This window comes from Microcaecilia unicolor, chromosome 5, assembly GCF_901765095.1.
Source record: "Microcaecilia unicolor chromosome 5, aMicUni1.1, whole genome shotgun sequence".
NCBI classification, from domain to species: Eukaryota; Metazoa; Chordata; class Amphibia; order Gymnophiona; family Siphonopidae; genus Microcaecilia; species Microcaecilia unicolor.
In genome coordinates this window covers 23,433,828-23,451,776 of record NC_044035.1, presented here as the reverse complement: position 1 = coordinate 23,451,776, position 17,949 = coordinate 23,433,828, and positions in this window count along the sequence as shown.

Sequence of the window (17,949 nt, the reverse complement as noted above, 5' to 3'; positions counted from 1 at the left end):
GCAGCGCACGAGAATGTAAGGAGTTCCTCCACTTATGGGATCTCAAGTGGCCACAAATGCAAGCAACTCACGTGTGACGTAACGTCGGCGAGGGCAGGACAAAGGCAGAGAAGGAAGCCCGACGGCAGCTTTGCTGATGTGCCTGCTGCTGCGTGGTGATGTAAGTTCACAGTGCTCGGGCCAGATGGAGGGGCGGCGGTGACTCCGGGGGAGGGGGCGAGGGGGAGCAGTTCCGACGTCTGCAGCATGCCAGTAGAGACTTCCCTCTCTGTCCCGCCCCCGTCATCACGTATTGATGCGGGGGCAGGGCAGAGAGGGAAGTCTCTACTGCGCATTTGCGAGTGAGTACGGTTACTCGCCATTTATATGTTTGATATTAACTGGACTGAAACACCCTGGACTTATCACTATAAACTAAACTTATCCCTTCACTGGCGGAAGAAGGGATTACACCAAATACAAGAACACACATCCTAAGCACAAGAGGTCAAGTAGACATGAAAACATTCTGGCAACTGATATTCAACAATGAATGGACAGCATAAACAGACTCCATATACTTCCTCATGGAATGGGATAAAAGATGCAAATGCATACTAGATGAAATAGTACTCTTACGAACATACCATGGTTCAACGATGAACTGAAAAAGCTAAAAACACAATCCAGGAAATTCGAACGAGCATGGAAAAAAACAAAAGACGAACACACACTCAACACATGGAAACAATCACAAAGAAAATACAAATATGCAATAAGACAGACCAAAAGATCATACTATAAAACTAAAATAGGGACAGATTACAAAGACACGAAGAAATTATACCAACTCGTGAACAAACAGACACCAACTTGGTCACTACAATGAATACAGACATCCCATCTGCCGATGAACTTGCTAAGTATTTCAATGAAAAAATTGTAAACCTACGCAAAACACTATCTCATGACAACACTGACATCGAAAACTTCCTTAATGAGTTGGACCCAACCACTGGAGAATACCCGGCTGATCGAACCTGGTTAAATTTCGCCCTCCTTACCGTCGATACAGGTACACAAGTGATCAGCAGGTTCTCCAACACTCACTGCAAACTAGATACCAGTCCCAACTACCTAATGAAATCCGCTCCTGACCGCTTCATAGCAGACCTCACATCCCACCTAATCTACATGCTTCAGCAAGGTCTCTTCCCTAAGGAAAATGGCAACATCCTACTCACCCCGATACCAAAAGACACCAAAAAAACCCCAAATGAAATCACTAACTACCGTCCAGTGGCATCCATCCCATTGATAGTCAAACTGATGGAAAGCATGGTAGCCAAACAACTTACAGATTATATAAACAAATTCTCAAGATTACACGAATCACAATCAGGTTTTCGCCCCCTCCACAGCACAGAAACAATACTACTCACCTTCCTAGCCAAATTCAAGCATTCGACATGGTTGACTATAATATATTAATAAGATTACTAGATAAATTTGGGATCGGTGGAAACATACTTAGCTGGATCAAGGGTTTCCTAACCACAAGAACATACCAAGTAAAATCAAACTCAAACATATCATCTCCATGGAAAGCAGACTGTGGAGTACCACAAGGATCACTGCTATCACCAATCCTCTTCAACCTAATGATGACCCCACTAGCCAAGTCCTTATCAAACCAAGGCTTTAACCCTTTCATCTATGCAGATGATGTCACAATATACATACTTTACAAATCTAGCCTGACAGCCTCTGATTGAAGCTTTAGTTCCTGCAAATGGGAAGAAACTTATCAGTCTCCCCAGTCTGAAAATCCAAGGCAGCCTGCTGGGAGACACAGGCAGAAACAGAACAGTCAGGGACCACCCTCCGAGCCAAAAGAGACTGCAAGTTACAAACATGACCCTCTAAAGTGCATTTGTCATCCAGAAAACAATCGCATTGCCACTGAAGCTGCTGGCATTTTGTGCAAGGCTGAGTGAGACTGGCAGAACCCTGGGCATTTCCTACCCCCACTCAGGCAAGGGCACGGAAGCAGCCTGTCGGTTGAGCTCACCAACTTTAGAATTAGCAGTATCAACAGCCAATTGCAAGCAAGGGCATAGCCAGACCTCAATGTTTGGGGGGTCCAGAGCCCAAGGTGTGTGTGTGGGGGGGGGGGGGGCACAGTTTGGCCTGCTTCCCTGCTGCAACCCCACATACCTTGGCTGGTGAGACTCCCCAGCCCCTGCCAGCTGAAGCCTTTCTCCAGCGCTGTTCTCTGCACATTGCCTGCCCTACTTCACCTTACATTGCATGCATGCTTGGATTTAGTAACTGGCGTGCCAAAGCAAGTATTTATTTATTACATTTATATCCCACATTTTCTCACCTATTTGTAGGCTCAATGTAGCTTACATAGTACCGGAGAGGCGTTTGCAGACTCTGGTGTAAACAAATAAAAAGTGATGTTGTGAGAAGATAAAGTTGATGTGGCACAGCCACACTAGGGAATCGTACAACGGAAGAGTTGTGTTATGTCCATTACGTTCTTTAGTTTTGTTTTGTTGCAGAGATCAGGCATTTATGTTGGATCGGTAGGGTATGCCTTTTTAAACAGGTTAGTTTTTAGTGTTTTCCGGAAGTTTAGGTGGTCGTTCGTATTTTTCAAGGCTTTTGGTAATGCGTTCCACAGTTGTGTGCTTATGTAGGAAAAACTGGACGCGTAAGTTGATTTGTATTTGAGTCCTTTTTCAGCTTGTCCTTGAAAGATGCCAGCCAGAACAATACTGCCAGGAAGAACTGCAGAATCCATGCTGGTTTTCTTGCAGAAAAGATGGTTCATGTTGTAACCAGGCCTGAGGCTGCAGAATCCATAATGGTTCAGAAAAAGATGGTTCAGGCCTAACCAGGCCTTAGACCAGCAAAGATGAGATATAAGGGAAACACCTCTACACATCCAGTCTGCCCATCCTCAGCAACCACTGTCTCCTCCTTTCCCTGAGAGATCCCATGTGCCTGCCCCATGCTTTCTTAAATTCAGACGCAGTCCTTGTCTCCACCACCACTGGGAAGCTATTCCATGCGTCTACCACCCAAACTGAAATTAAAAATCACAGTGCTTTTACAGTGGCTGGCTTGCCACATTTGGAGTGACAGCTGATGTCATATCCCCAAAGCGAGGCTAATTCCTAAGACGCTTATCATCCGAAATTTACAGACTTAAATTCCTGCTAAACTTTTGTATGAAAAGCATTTATTTGGAGCACTCTATTTACATGAGGCAAAGGAAGATTAAGTCACTTGCCCAGATGAGTTCGGAGGGAATTAAACCCAATTCCCCAGGTTCTCAGACAACTGTATTAACCACTAGGCTACTCCTCCATTCTAGGCAAGTAGGCTCCTACTTTTTTTTAACATGTCTTAATGTGGAACTTTCCTGTGTGCTAAGCCCAGATTCAATGCAGCGGTGCTTAGGATATTTTTAAATTGTTTTTATTTTGAAGGGCCTATACTAGTTATTCCATTAGTGCTAAGTGCTCTCATGTTAACTTCATGTTATCCAGTTAACATGTGCTAATCAGAATGCACTAGCTGGATAATGCTTTGACACACATTCTCCTCCCATGGCATGCCTCATGCAAAAAAATATATTTTTTTAAATCGCTAACGCACCGCGGTGGACCAATAATAAAATATGAAGGTATTAAACTAAAATGGGAGCAGGACCTTGGGACTTCATTGGCGTCCTGGGATATAGCGGCTTCACTGAAGGGGATCCGACAGTTAGTTAAGGACGAAAGACTGAGAGAATGTGGCTACCGGGTGATCCTACGGGGTTACATGACCAAGAAACAGCTGGCTCATATACAGAGGTCGGAGGGTGCTAATTGCTGTAAATGTGATGGAGGCCCAGGCTCATTTTACCATGCTCTCTGGCAATGTCCAAAGGTGCGGGCATTTTGGCAACGTGTCCTTGGATTTTTGATAAAGCTGGGCAATAAAATCCAGGGAACCGAAAGGCAATTTTTGCTGGACCAATCTAGAGCTTTTGCCCCTCTAAAGGCGCCGGCGGCTCTTTTGTGTAGGAAACTGTGCTTGGTGGCTCACAAATGTATTCTGCAATACTGGACTTCTATGGAAGCTCCTGCATATTGGCATTGGAGAAACCAAGTACATCTTCTGGCCTCATGGGAAGCTCGTGACTCCAAAACATCACCCAAACGCAGAAGGCAATTCCTTCAAGTATGGGCCCCTTATCTGCAAATACTGAGTCCGAGAGGGAGAAGCTTGCTCGTTAACACCAGTTAAAGGCCCCAGAGGTCTGTTCGAGACTCCTGCTTAGCTAGGGAAGGCGGGGAGGGAGGGTGAGGGGTAGGGACAGGGGGGGGGAGGGGGATGAAGGGGGGGATGGGGAACATTTGGTTATGCAGTTTGCAGTTCACTGGGTGCAGTGCTGGTATATTAGTTTGGGCGGGTGGCGAGTTTTGATTGTTTTGTGATATGGTTACATAGTGAAAAAAGTTTTCGTACGCTACCCGTAAGTAGATAACGGGTACAGGTGCACAGTGTACAAGTAATGATAGTTCTCACAGAGGAAGAGTGTATAGGCAAGGGGCTATCAGACACAAGGCCCTTTTGCCCTTTGCGATGTATTCTCTTGAACTGTACTGGATATGGTGTCACAGGTCTTATTATGTATTAGCCATTTCCTTTTGTGTATAATTTTATAAAAACCTCAATAAACAAATTTGAACTAAATAGCTAACGCGCAGTTTAGCTACAGGGGCGTAGCCAGACTTCAGCAGGTGGGAGGTCCAGAGCCCAAGGTGAGGGAGCACATTTTAGCCCCTCCCAGGACTGATGACCCCTGCCGACGACCCTCTCGACCCCCCTCCCACCGCCGACCCTCCCCCGTCGTCGCCATGGGCTACCTTTGCTGGCAGGGGACCCCAATCCCCACCAGCCGAGGAGGTCCTCTTCTTCCTCTGAAGGCTTCGTTCTGTTTCTGATGTCCTGCAGGACGTCAGACTCACAGAAACAGATTGAAGCCTTGCAGATCAGCCAGCAACAGACATCAGACTCACAGAATCAGAATGAAGCCTTGCAGATCAGCCAGCAACGGACGTCAGACTCTCAGAAACAGAACAAAGCCTTCGGAGGAAGAAGAGGACCTCCTCGGCTGGCGGGGATTGGGATCCCCCGCCAGCAAAGGTAGCCCATGGCGATGGCGGGGGAGGGTTGGCACGGGAGGGGGGTCGAGAGGGTCGTCGACAGGGGGTCCAGGACCAAATCTATGGGGGCCCAGGGCCCCCAGGCTCCACGTAGCTACGCCACTGGTTTAGCATGTGCCAACAGGCAAAATACTACAAAATGCTTTAATGTGTTTTGCTGTAAGCCTTTTCTTGTGTGGTAATCCTTTGTTAGGGCTTAACACCCTTTAGTAAAAGGGTGCCTTAAACTGTTCTTTAAAAAGCATAAGTTGTTTTTGATTTTTAACATTTGACTGTTTCCAGATGTAACGAGGGAGACTCAGAAAAAGTGAAAGCAGTTTCTGATAATGCATCCAGGAGTTCAGCTAGGGACAGTGTTTTTTCCATGCCAGATGCATTATTAATTTTCAATCCATGAAGTATATTTTCTTTGAACCCACTCACCTAATGTCTTATTAGTTGGCAAATAGAATGAGAGGTCATCTATCTGTTCCCCTAAGGAATCAAATTTAGATGAACTTTAGGTATATGCTTTCATCAAAGTAAATAAGTTCCAGTGAGCAGTGATGCTTAACTGACTTCATGCAGAGGATATACATGAAGTTAGTTAAGCATCTTTATTTTTTTGTTCCTCTTTTTCCTTATTTCTCTCGGAGTGGAGGAGTGGCCTCGTGGTTAGCGTGGTGGACTTTGGTCCTGGGGAACTGGGTTCGATTCCCACTGCAACTCCTTGTGACTCTGGCAAGTCACTTAACCCTCCATTGCCCCTGGTACAAAATAAGTACCTGAATATACAGTGGTGGAAATAAGTATTTGATCCCTTGCTGATTTTGTAAGTTTGCCCACTGACAAAGACATGAGCAGCCCATAATTGAAGGGTAGGTTATTGGTAACAGTGAGAGATAGCACATCACAAATTAAATCCGGAAAATCACATTGTGGAAAGTATATGAATTTATTTGCATTCTGCAGAGGGAAATAAGTATTTAATCCCTCTGGCAAACAAGACCTAATACTTGGTGGCAAAACCCTTGTTGGCAAGCACAGCGGTCAGACGTCTTCTGTAGTTGATGATGAGGTTTGCACACGTCAGGAGGAATTTTGGTCCACTCCTCTTTGCAGATCATCTCTAAATCATTAAGAGTTCTGGGCTGTCGCTTGGCAACTCGCAGCTTCAGCTCCCTCCATAAGTTTTCAATGGGATTAAGGTCTGGTGACTGGCTAGGCCACTCCATGACCCTAATGTGCTTCTTCCTGAGCCACTCCTTTGTTGCCTTGGCTGTATGTTTTGGGTCATTGTCGTGCTGGAAGACCCAGCCACGACCCATTTTTAAGGCCCTGGCGGAGGGAAGGAGGTTGTCACTCAGAATTGTACGGTACATGGCCCCATCCATTCTCCCATTGATGCGGTGAAGTAGTCCTGTGCCCTTAGCAGAGAAACACCCCCAAAACATAACATTTCCACCTCCATGCTTGACAGTGGGGACGGTGTTCTTTGGGTCATAGGCAGCATTTCTCTTCCTCCAAACACGGCGAGTTGAGTTCATGCCAAAGAGCTCAATTTTTGTCTCATCTGACCACAGCACCTTCTCCCAATCACTCTCGGCATCATCCAGGTGTTCACTGGCAAACTTCAGACGGGCCGTCACATGTGCCTTCCGGAGCAGGGGGACCTTGCGGGCACTGCAGGATTGCAATCCGTTATGTCGTAATGTGTTACCAATGGTTTTCGTGGTGACAGTGGTCCCAGCTGCCTTGAGATCATTGACAAGTTCCCCCCTTGTAGTTGTAGGCTGATTTCTAACCTTCCTCATGATCAAGGATACCCCACGAGGTGAGATTTTGCGTGGAGCCCCAGATCTTTGTCGATTGACAGTCATTTTGTACTTCTTCCATTTTCTTACTATGGCACCAACAGTTGTCTCCTTCTCGCCCAGCGTCTTACTGATAGTTTTGTAGCCCATTCCAGCCTTGTGCAGGTGTATGATCTTGTCCCTGACATCCTTAGACAGCTCCTTGCTCTTGGCCATTTTGTAGAGGTTAGAGTCTGACTGATTCACTGAGTCTGTGGACAGGTGTCTTTCATACAGGTGACCATTGCCGACAGCTGTCTGTCATGCAGGTAACGAGTTGATTTGGAGCATCTACCTGGTCTGTAGGGGCCAGATCTCTTACTGGTTGGTGGGGGATCAAATACTTATTTCCCTCTGCAGAATGCAAATAAATTCATATACTTTCCACAATGTGATTTTCCGGATTTAATTTGTGATGTGCTATCTCTCACTGTTACCAATAACCTACCCTTCAATTATGGGCTGCTCATGTCTTTGTCAGTGGGCAAACTTACAAAATCAGCAAGGGATCAAATACTTATTTCCACCACTGTATGTAAACTGCTTTGAATGTAGTTGCAAAAACCTCAGAAAGGCGGTATATCAAGTCCCATTTCCCTTTCCCTTATGACATCACAATATCAGAAGTGAGCAAGTATTGGGCAATCAAGCCATTGTGACATCACTGATGAGGTTGGCTCTTACTGGTGAAATGCGTGGACGAGTAGCCTAGTGGTTAGTGCAGTGAACTTTGATCCTGGGGAACTGAGTTCGATTCCCACTGCAACTCCTTGTGACTCTGGGCAAGTCACTTAACCCTCCATTGCCCCTGGTACAAAATAAGTACCTGAATATATGTAAACTGCTTTGAATGTAGTTGCAAAAACCTCAGAAAGGTGGTAAATCAAGTCCCATTTCCCTTTTCCTTATGACATCACAATATCAGAAGTAAGCCAAGTATCAGGCAATCAAGCCATTGTGACATCACTGATGAGGTTGGCTCTTATTGGTGGAATGAGTGGAGGAGTAGCCTAGCGGTTAGTGCAGTAGGCTCTGATTCTGGGGAACTGGGTTTGATTCACACTGCAGCTCCTTGTGACTCTGGGCAAGTCACTTAACCCTCCATTGCCCCTGGTACAAAATAAGCACCTGAATATATGTAAACCGCTTTGAATGTAGTTGCAAAAACCTCAGAAAGGCGGTATATCAAGTCCCATTTCCCTTTCCCCCTTTCCCTTATGACATCACAATATCAGAAGTGAGCAAGTATTGGGCAATCAAGCCATTGTGACATCACTGATGAGGTTGGCTCTTACTGGTGAAATGCGTGGACGAGTAGCCTAGTGGTTAGTGCAGTGAACTTTGATCCTGGGGAACTGAGTTCAATTCCCACTGCAGCTCCTTGTGACTCTGGGCAAGTCACTTAACCCTCCATTGCCCCTGCGACAATAAGTACCTGAATATATGTAAACCACTTTGAATGTAGTTGCAAAAACCTCAGAAAGGTGGTATATCAAGTCCCATTTCCCTTACTGTCATATATAATAAAAGTGAGCCAAGTACAGGACAATAAAGCCATTGTGACATCACTGATGAGGTTGGCTCTTAAGCATTGGTGGAATGAGGCACTATGACATCACAATATCAGTTCTGGTTACCAGAAACTGAAACTCTTCACAGTAAGGGGGGGAAAGTGAGCCAAGAATAGGACAGTTGAGCCGTTGTGACATCACTGATGAGGTTGGCTCAGGCATTGGTGGAATGAGGCATTATGACATCACAGTATCAGTTCCAGTGGAGGAGTAGCCTAGTGGTTAGTGCAGTGGACTTTGATCCTGGGGAACTGAGTTCGATTCCCACTGCAGCTCCTTGTGACTCTGGGCAAGTCACTTAACCCTCCATTGCCCCTGGTACAAAATAAGTACCTGAATATATGTAAACTGCTTTGAATGTAGTTGCAAAAACCTCAGAAAGGCGGTATATCAAGTCCCAGTCCCATTATGACATCACAATATCAGAAGTGAGCCAAGTATCAGGCAAGCCATTGCGACATCACTGATGAGGTTGGCTCTTATTGGTGGAATGAGTGGAGGAGTAGCCTAGTGGTTAGTGCAGTGGACTTTGATCCTGGGGAACTGAGTTCGATTCCCACTGCAGCTCCTTGTGATTCTGGGCAAGTCACCTAACCCGCCATTGCCCCTGGTACAAAATAAGTACCTGAATATATTTAAAGCGCTTTGAATGTAGTTGCAAAAACCTCAGAAAGGCGGTATATCAAGTCCCATTTCCCTTTCCCTATTTGAGATTCTACATGGAATGTTGCTGTTGCTACTGTTTGAGATTCTGGAATGTTGCTGCTCTTGCAGATCAGCAACACGGCCACGCAGGCTTCTGTTTCTGCGAGTCTGACGTCCTGCATGTATGTGCAGGACGTCAGACTCGCAGAAACAGAAGCCTGCGCGGCCGCATTGCTGATCTGCAACAGCAGGCGTCTACATGGAATGTTGCTAGTGGAGGAGTGGTCTAGTGGTTAGTGCAGTGGACTCTGATCCTGGGGAACTGGGTTCAATTCCCACTGCAGCTCCTTGTGACTCTGGGCAAGTCACTTAACCCTCCATTGCCCCAGGTACAAATAAGTACCTGTATATAATATGTAAGCCGCATTGAACCTGCTATGAGTGGGAAAGCACGGGGTACAAATGTAATTAAAAAATATATATATTTAACCTTGCATTTCATGATATTCCAGACTTTTGCCATATTCAGCTTGGCTCTTTGCTATTATTTCCTCATTTTGTCTGAATTGCTTTTCTGTACAAGTTTATTACTTGATTTTATTTTTGAAATGTCACGAGCACTTTTTTTTTTGTATGCGGTACATCATAGCTAATTATTTGTAATTCATGTGTTTTTGTGCATGGGAGAAGGATTGATTTTGGGGGTGGGGCAGTTACAGAGGGGAGTTTTTGAAGGTGGGGCATTTAGTTTTTTGGGGGAGAAAGTAATTTTCAGGATGGTGGGGCCATTTGGGGTGGGGTCAGTTTGTGGGGTGGACTGGCCATTGCAGGAGGATAGTTTTCAGGGGTGGGGTTAATTGTGGTGTGGTTGTTTTTTTTGGGGGGGGGAGAAGGGTAATGGGACTTATGGGTGTGGTTTTTTGGGATAGGGCAGTTTGTGTGGGGGTCGTTTTTTTTGTAGAGGTGTAATTTTGGGGTTTAGGAGAGTAGAGAACAGGGAGAGGCTGTGTAAAAGGAGCAATTCCTAACTACTATGCTTCAATTTAACTTTATATGGTTGAGAAGCTAGAACTTCTCCTCTTAGAAATGCACTGGGCCATTTTGGCGGGGATGGGGGGGGGGGAGTTATTTCTTTGTAACTCCAGTCTGATTTGCCCCATTTTCAAATTAGATGTTTTCTTTTAACTAGTTTTCACCACCTGCCAAATTTCTTCCCATTCCATTAAATATTTGAAGAGTTATTTTGTCCCCCAGATGGCCAGATAGGCATTCTCGACCCCTTTTGTATAATTCTTTCCAAGTTTCATGAGTTGGGAAAAATAAAAATGGATGCCGTAATACTCTTCTCTCTTCTGATCCCTTAACTACCATTGCACTATTACAGACATGAATGATAGATAAATGACAGCAAGGAGCAGCCTGATCTTACAGCTGAGCAAAGTAACAAAGGGAAAAAGTTTTTAAAAATAATGAGTAGGTTTTTACGCTGCACACATGATATTATTCTTCAATGCAAGGCCTGGGTTCCAGTGGCAGCCCCTGGAGGCCTTTGGGGCAGCCCTCGTCATCATTCTGACTTTTTTTTTTTTTCTGCTATGCTCTTCCTTTCTACCGAAGCTCACGGTAGAAAGGGGGATAGGGATAGGAGGAAAAGCCACAGACTTGAAGGACAAGTCATTTCTCAGTAGACAAAGAGAATGTATTTGGAAATGCCTTGTCTTGGAGGACCCACTCCATGAAAAGTATGAAGGCAGGCTGCTGAAGTGTCGAGGCCTTGCATAGGAACATATTCGGTGGCTCTCCTTCAGTTCATTTGGATCCAAAGTGGCCCCCACTTAAAAATTAGGAAGACCACTGATAAACAGTGATAAACAGAAGTCAACATACCCATATGCATGGCCAGGGCCATTCTAGAAGTTGATGTGTGCAGTTATGTACACTTTGTATGCATAAGTGCACTATATGCTATTCTGTAGGGCTTTTTTTTGAGGGGGTACTTGGGGGTACTGAGTACTGGCACCTTTTCCATTGTCTGCTAAAATTGACCCATGGTCCCCAACTTTTAATGATAGAGCTCAGGCCCTTCACACCAATTCTTCCATGTCATAGATTCTGTGACTGGTTGCAGGGGGCCTGGCTATAATGGGGTGGGTCCCTCAGTGGTCACCCCACACTTGAAGGGTGGCCTGGCATTTGAGTACCAGCACCTTTTTTGCTAGAAAAAAACCCACTGCTATTCTGTAACAGAGCACTTAAGTACCTTCACATGTAACTGTGAGGGGGCGTACATGTGGGTGGTGCATGGGCGTGGCTCCTACTTACTCAGAATACCAAACGTTATACACGTAGGACTAGATTCTATATACAACACCTAAAAAAATCCGCATCAAACCCCTCTGAAGGGACACCACCTTGTAGTGGTGGAGGGGCTTCTGTGTTTCAATGACTCAGAGGGCTATGCTGAAGGGTTACCCATATCAGACAGGCCTCTGAGGAGAAACCAGACAAAGAGTGTCCCAAACTGGGAGAGTGGTAAGATGGCAACTTGAAGTTCGTATGCCTAACGGCCCAGCTGTCCTCTGAAGTTTCGTCTTTACGTAAATTTCCTCTCTGCAATTGCAGTTACCTTAACTGAGAGGAAGGGGACAACCGGCGGTCAGCCGCCAATGGCCAGCGTTTTATCCCCTGAGCAGCGAGTGCGGGACCGCTGTGTGACGAACTGCCCACAGATGAAAGGGTTGGCGAGTCCTTTGATTAGCACCGACGAAGGAGCGTCGACACTCTTGGACCTGGAAAAAACAACTCCATCGCTCCCGAATTATTCAACCACCATGTCCAAAGGAGTGGAGGAGTGAGTTAGAGGCATATGCTGAAACGGAGGATGTTTACAGCAGAACCCGAATCGGCGGAACCACTCCTAAACACCTATGAGAAATCAACTTGGAGTTTTTGGCTCCCGTGGAGGTTACTTTGAATACCATCTGGAAGGAGCTTCTGGACCTAACGGTGGTAGTAAATACTTTTGTTTTAGATATAATTTTATTAGAGAGTTACATGGACAATTTAACTGAACCCTTTGAGAGTGAAAAATTGATATAACAAATGATTCTACTCGAGCAAGAAGTGGTTATGATCTTGAAAATGATAATAGACCAGAAACTTTGAATAATAAAATGATTATTATAGATGATTGATATCGAGATTATTGTTTTTCCCAGAGTTCCGGGTATGACTCCTAAAGTTTTCCTCAGAAATATTTCCTCAAATTATTACTTTAAAAGGAGTGAAGCCTGTGAAAACTGGGATTTGAATTAGAGACTTAAGTATATGTACTGTTAAATAACTTCTGGTTTTTAAAAGAGAAAGAATGTAATCAGATGTATTATTTCTAACTAATATTGGACAATAAGTATGTTTTCAATTAAATGATTTGACTTTACACTGTATTGGGCTTGAAGAAGCCAACCAGATGATCAATGTGGAATAATGAATTAGACAAGTAATATCTGGGGATAATCAGGATAATACCACTTTTTTTTCTGTTTACTGTTTAATTGATCTCCTTGTCTTGTTTCACTCTCCCTATTTAGTGGTCTAAGGAAGCGAATAGAATTACCTGACTGAAATAATTCCTATATATTACTTTCTCTGTATTTCCAGCAAGTTGTTTTATCGCTTGTAAAAATGTAAATGGTTATAAATAAAAAATTTTAAAAATAAAATCGGCATCAAAATTAAATATGCCTAGGCGTACTTTATAGAATAAGCCTACATTTTGGCGTGGTTTATAGAATACACTGAGCGCCCATCTGCATGACTATATTTATTCACGGGGCGGTTACAGTAAGTGAAACTTGGTGTAAATGCTGATGCCTAAATTACGTGCGGGCCGGGTGTATTCTATAACCACGTGCATAGATTTTAGAAACGCCCATGACCCGCCCATAGCCACGCCCTCCTTTCAACTATGCGACTTAGCATTTGCGCGCATCACATTATAGAACTTCTACCTCCTTATAGACCCCTGGCCAATAGAACCGGTACAAAATTTGGGTCTGGGTGGCCTGGGTTCCTTTATGCCCTCCGAGGGGGTGATCATGGGCCAGATGTACCAGTAGCCGTCTGAAAGCCCAGGGTACCACCAGTTGCTTCCTGGAACCTACCCCTTCCCTCTCCGGAGTCATCCTATACAATATCCCTCCCTCTACCATGAAACCTGACTCTTCATCCCCCCCCCCCCCCAAGTTCCCCCAACTACACCTTATCTACCACAACATCACCTTGTATTCATTCGTACCATGTATTTGTTCAGACCGGAATCGGCTAACGCCATAACAGCAATATGTAAGCCACACTGAGCCTGCAAAAAGGTGGGAAAATGTGGGATACAAATGCAACAAATAAATAAAAAAACTTGCTTAGACAGTTCTGTGCGTAAATTCTAATTAATGCCAATGTGTCAATTGCTTGATAAGTGGCAATTATCAGTGCTGACTGGCTTGCTAATTAATTAAGTTGCGCATGCAAATCCAGAATACGACTGGATTTGCGTGCGCAACTCGTCACGCTATATAGAATCCTGGGGTTAGCTTATAGCACTTAAGCTTGCCCGTTTGTGCCTACCATTGACATGATGTAAGCAAGCACACCGAAATGCATGTGTCAGTGCCAGCTTACGCTAGTCCTATATAATAAAACGCACCTCCAACATTCTGAAGCTGACTGCATGGCTGAGGCATTCCTGCTCTCTGTATCCATCTCCTGAACTGACATCATGTACTTCCGGGTTCGTCACAAGCAGAAGTGACCAACCACACGAGGTTTCTCCACTTCAGAATGTTGGAGGTGCATTCTATTAAATAGGAGTGGTCAGTTCCTTGAAGCACAGCCAGAGCTCAGCGTCCTGCACAGTAACCCTCAGACACCAGAGAGAGGGAGGGAGGGGGGCCTGACACCAGAGAGGGGGAGGTATCTTTGTCACACACATACTCTCACACACTCTCTCACTCTCACACACTGTCTCTCACACACTCTATGTCTCATACTATATCACATTCCCTCTCTATGTGTCACACAGTCACTCACACATTCTCTTGGTCTCATACACTCAGTCTCACAGAGAGTCTGTGTCTCACACACACACTCTCTCACACACACTGTATCTATGTGAAACACACTGTCTCTCACACTGTGTTTCACATACGCACTTGCACACACTCTCATTCTCACACACACTCTCTCTCTCTCTCACAGACACACTCACACCCAGACTCACTTGCTCTCTCTCTCACACACACACACACACACTCGCACATTCACACTCTCTCTTTCGCACACAGTCACTCTCACATACACTCTCTCAAACATACACACTCTGAGGAAAACCTTGCTAGCGCCCGTTTCATTTGTGTCAGAAACGGGCCTTTTTTACTAGTAATCTATAATGGTATCTTGGCACTCTGATGCCCATATTGTTTTAGTGCTCAGTGCGTGGCATTGAGGTCCCTATATTGTGATGCCCAGTTATAGAACTGCTGTGGAAAGTGAATTATCACCAGAAGAGTCTCCCCTTGCGTTTCTGTTTGTTGCTGCCCTCAGGGGTCTCCTGACATTCGTGTGCCTGACCTTTTCAGTTGTGTAAACAATGCTGCTTTTTATCACAGACTTCGTTCTACTCTTACCTGGGAAAAGCATGCTTTCCTAAATACTTCAGAGAAATGTCAAGTTATCTGGAAGGGAAAGAAAAAAGCCTTCTGCAAACTTCTCAGAAATACACCTTGATTGTTGGTTTTGGACATTTCGTCCCCTTAATTAACAACCTGATCAGAGGCAGGCTTTATTATTTTGTAACTCCGTCATGCTACTTCACTATTGTTGAAATTCAGACTCTGTATTTTTAATCTAAACTGTAAGGCACATTGACCGAGCTTGTTTTCGGGATAATGTGGGATATAAATGTCATTCATAACTAACTAACTTGCTTTCCAAAGGAAAAGGCAGCTTGTGAGATTGCTTTGCGAATGTGCATGTTTATCCTAATTTTTTTTTTTTTGCTTAGTTCTCCAGCTACACCACATTTTCAGTACTCATGTTGTGCTTATGTGTGGACCGTGAAGTACAGACCTGCATGGGAACTGGGTTTGCGGGAATCCCGCAGAATCTGTGGGAATCCCCTCTATGGCTTCAGGGTTCCTGTGGGAAGAGAAGCAGTTCTATGGGGGTTCCCTTGGGGATGGAAGTAGTTCCTGTAGGGTTCCTTTGGGGACAGAAGCAGTTCCTGTGGGGTTCCAGTGTAAGTGTAAGTTGCACATACCCCAGCCTCTGGCCTACCAAGTACCGTTCTTTGAGTGCCACCTCCTCGTCCTCCTCCTCATTGCTTTAGCAGTACAGATGCAGAACGTCTTCCATTAATCCTCTCTGCTCCCAGGCTGATGGTCAGGCCTCAACTCTGAAACAGTCAAAAGCAGGGTGCCGCACTGCTCTGCTGTGATGTCTGCGTGGCCAGTCAGAATTTTTAGTACTGAACCCCTCCGTACTTCCCAATGGCTTGTTTTTGTGCATTTTTTTCCTTTGTTTTTTTTTTCTTCTGAAAATGGTCACAAAGGAAAAACTCGCTGAGCAGAAAAGATCTAAAAACATCTGGGAAATGGCCATTTTCAAAACAAAAAGACAGAGCTTTTTTCAGGTTCGAAAATGGCGTTTTCAGCAAAACATCCAAAGTTGGATTTAAACGTCATATCAAAAATGCCCCTTCATATACGTTAGTGTAAAAATGCTATGACGGTATTGTCTGCTGGTGCAGATGGAATCACAGATCTGGTTATCATCATGTATTGATTAGGGATATTTTCTATACAGAAATAACGTTTTGAATTGAACCAATGGTTTTGATTGTCACTTTCATTAAAAAAAATCAATGTATAAAATAAACCCCGACTCAGTGGAGGAGTGGCCTAGTGGTTAGGGTGGTGGACTTTGGTCCTGGCGAACTGAGGAACTGAGTTCGATTCCCACTTCAGGCACAGGTAGCTCCTTGTGACTCTGGGCAAGTCACTTAACCCTCCATTGCCCCATGTAAGCCACATTGAGCCTGCCATGAGTGGGAAAGTGCAGGGTACAAATGTAACAAAAATAAAATAGATACTATTGGAGATTCTACATGGAATGTTGCTACTATTGGAGATTCTACATGGAATGTAACTCACCTTGAGCTACTACTGAAAAAGACGTGAGCAAAATCTAAATAAATGTTGAAGATTCTACATGGAATGTTGGTACTACTTGAAATTCTGTTGCTACTATTGGAGATTCTACATGGAATGTTAATGTTGCTGTTCCACTAGCAACATTCCATGTAGATGCTTGCCCTTGCAGATCAGCAATGCGGCCGCGCAGGCTTCTGTTTCTGTGAGTCTGACGTCCTGCAGGCTTCTACATGGCATGTTGCTAGTGGAGGAGCAGCCTAGTGGTTAGTGTAATGGAACATAGAATGTTGCTACTATTTGAGATTCTACACAGATTGTTGCTAGTGGAGGAGTGGCCTAGTGGTTAGAGCAATGGTCTTGCAATCCAGAGGTGGCTGGTTCAAATCCCACTGCTGCTCCTTGTGATCTTGGGCATGTTTTTATATCCTTTTTGCGTTTACTCTCTCTTCTTTCTATCCATCTCCAGTTGTTGAGAGTTAGTCATAGCCCACTCCTATTCTTGTGATCTTATCTGCTCAGAAACCTATAGAGATCTGCTATTGTCTTCTGCAGCCCACAGCCTCTGGTGCTCCCTGACAGTTACTTTCAGGGCTTTTTTTGAGGGGCTACTGAGTACCGGCACCTTTTCCATTGTCTGCTAAAATTGATCAATGGACCCCAAGTTTTAATGAAAGAACTCAGGCTCTACACATCAATTCTGCCTTGTCGTAGATTCTGTGACTGGTTACAGGGGGCCTGGCTATTATGGGGTGGGTCCCTCAGTGATCACCCCACTCCTGAAGGGTGGCCTAGCATTTGAGTACCGGCACCTTTTTGGCTAGACAAAATGCACTGGTTACTTTACCTGGTTGTTGAGACAGTAGTGTTGTTCAGTTTCCTGAATCTGCCTGAAACATGTCTCAAATTCTTCTGGCTTCTAGGAGATCTTATGGTTTTAAGTGGAGGAGGTTTGCCACATAATGCAACAGAGAGGCTTGACCCTGCCTCGTTTCTGAAATCCAAGTTTGGGCTCACCCAGGCTCCAGTTTTATTTGTAAACTGTTTTATATCGTTTATCTCCTTTTTGGCTAAAATCAAGCATGTGTATTAAACTGTTTTATGCAGGGACGGTCTTAGGCAGGGGTGGCAGGTGTGGTTGCACAGGGCACCGCATTCCTAGGGGCCCCGCATCTCTGGCATGTCTGTCCTCTTGTCTCGGAACATATCCCCGCTCCGTGTGCATCCAGATCCTCCTCGCTGCAGCATCCCGCCCCATTATTGATGTCACTTCCTGCTTCCACAGGGGCAGGATGCAGCAGTGAGGAGGCTCAGGATTCGGCAGCTAAAGGGATATGAAAATTGCTACCACTGTCTGCCGCTCTCTACTGAAATGTGGTGGATGTACATCAAGGTATGGGGTGAGGTGGGGTTCCCAGAGCTCTAAACCTCATTTTAATATTTCCTTATCTCTTGTTTGTCCTGTTTGTCTGGCCTAATTAGATTGTAAGCT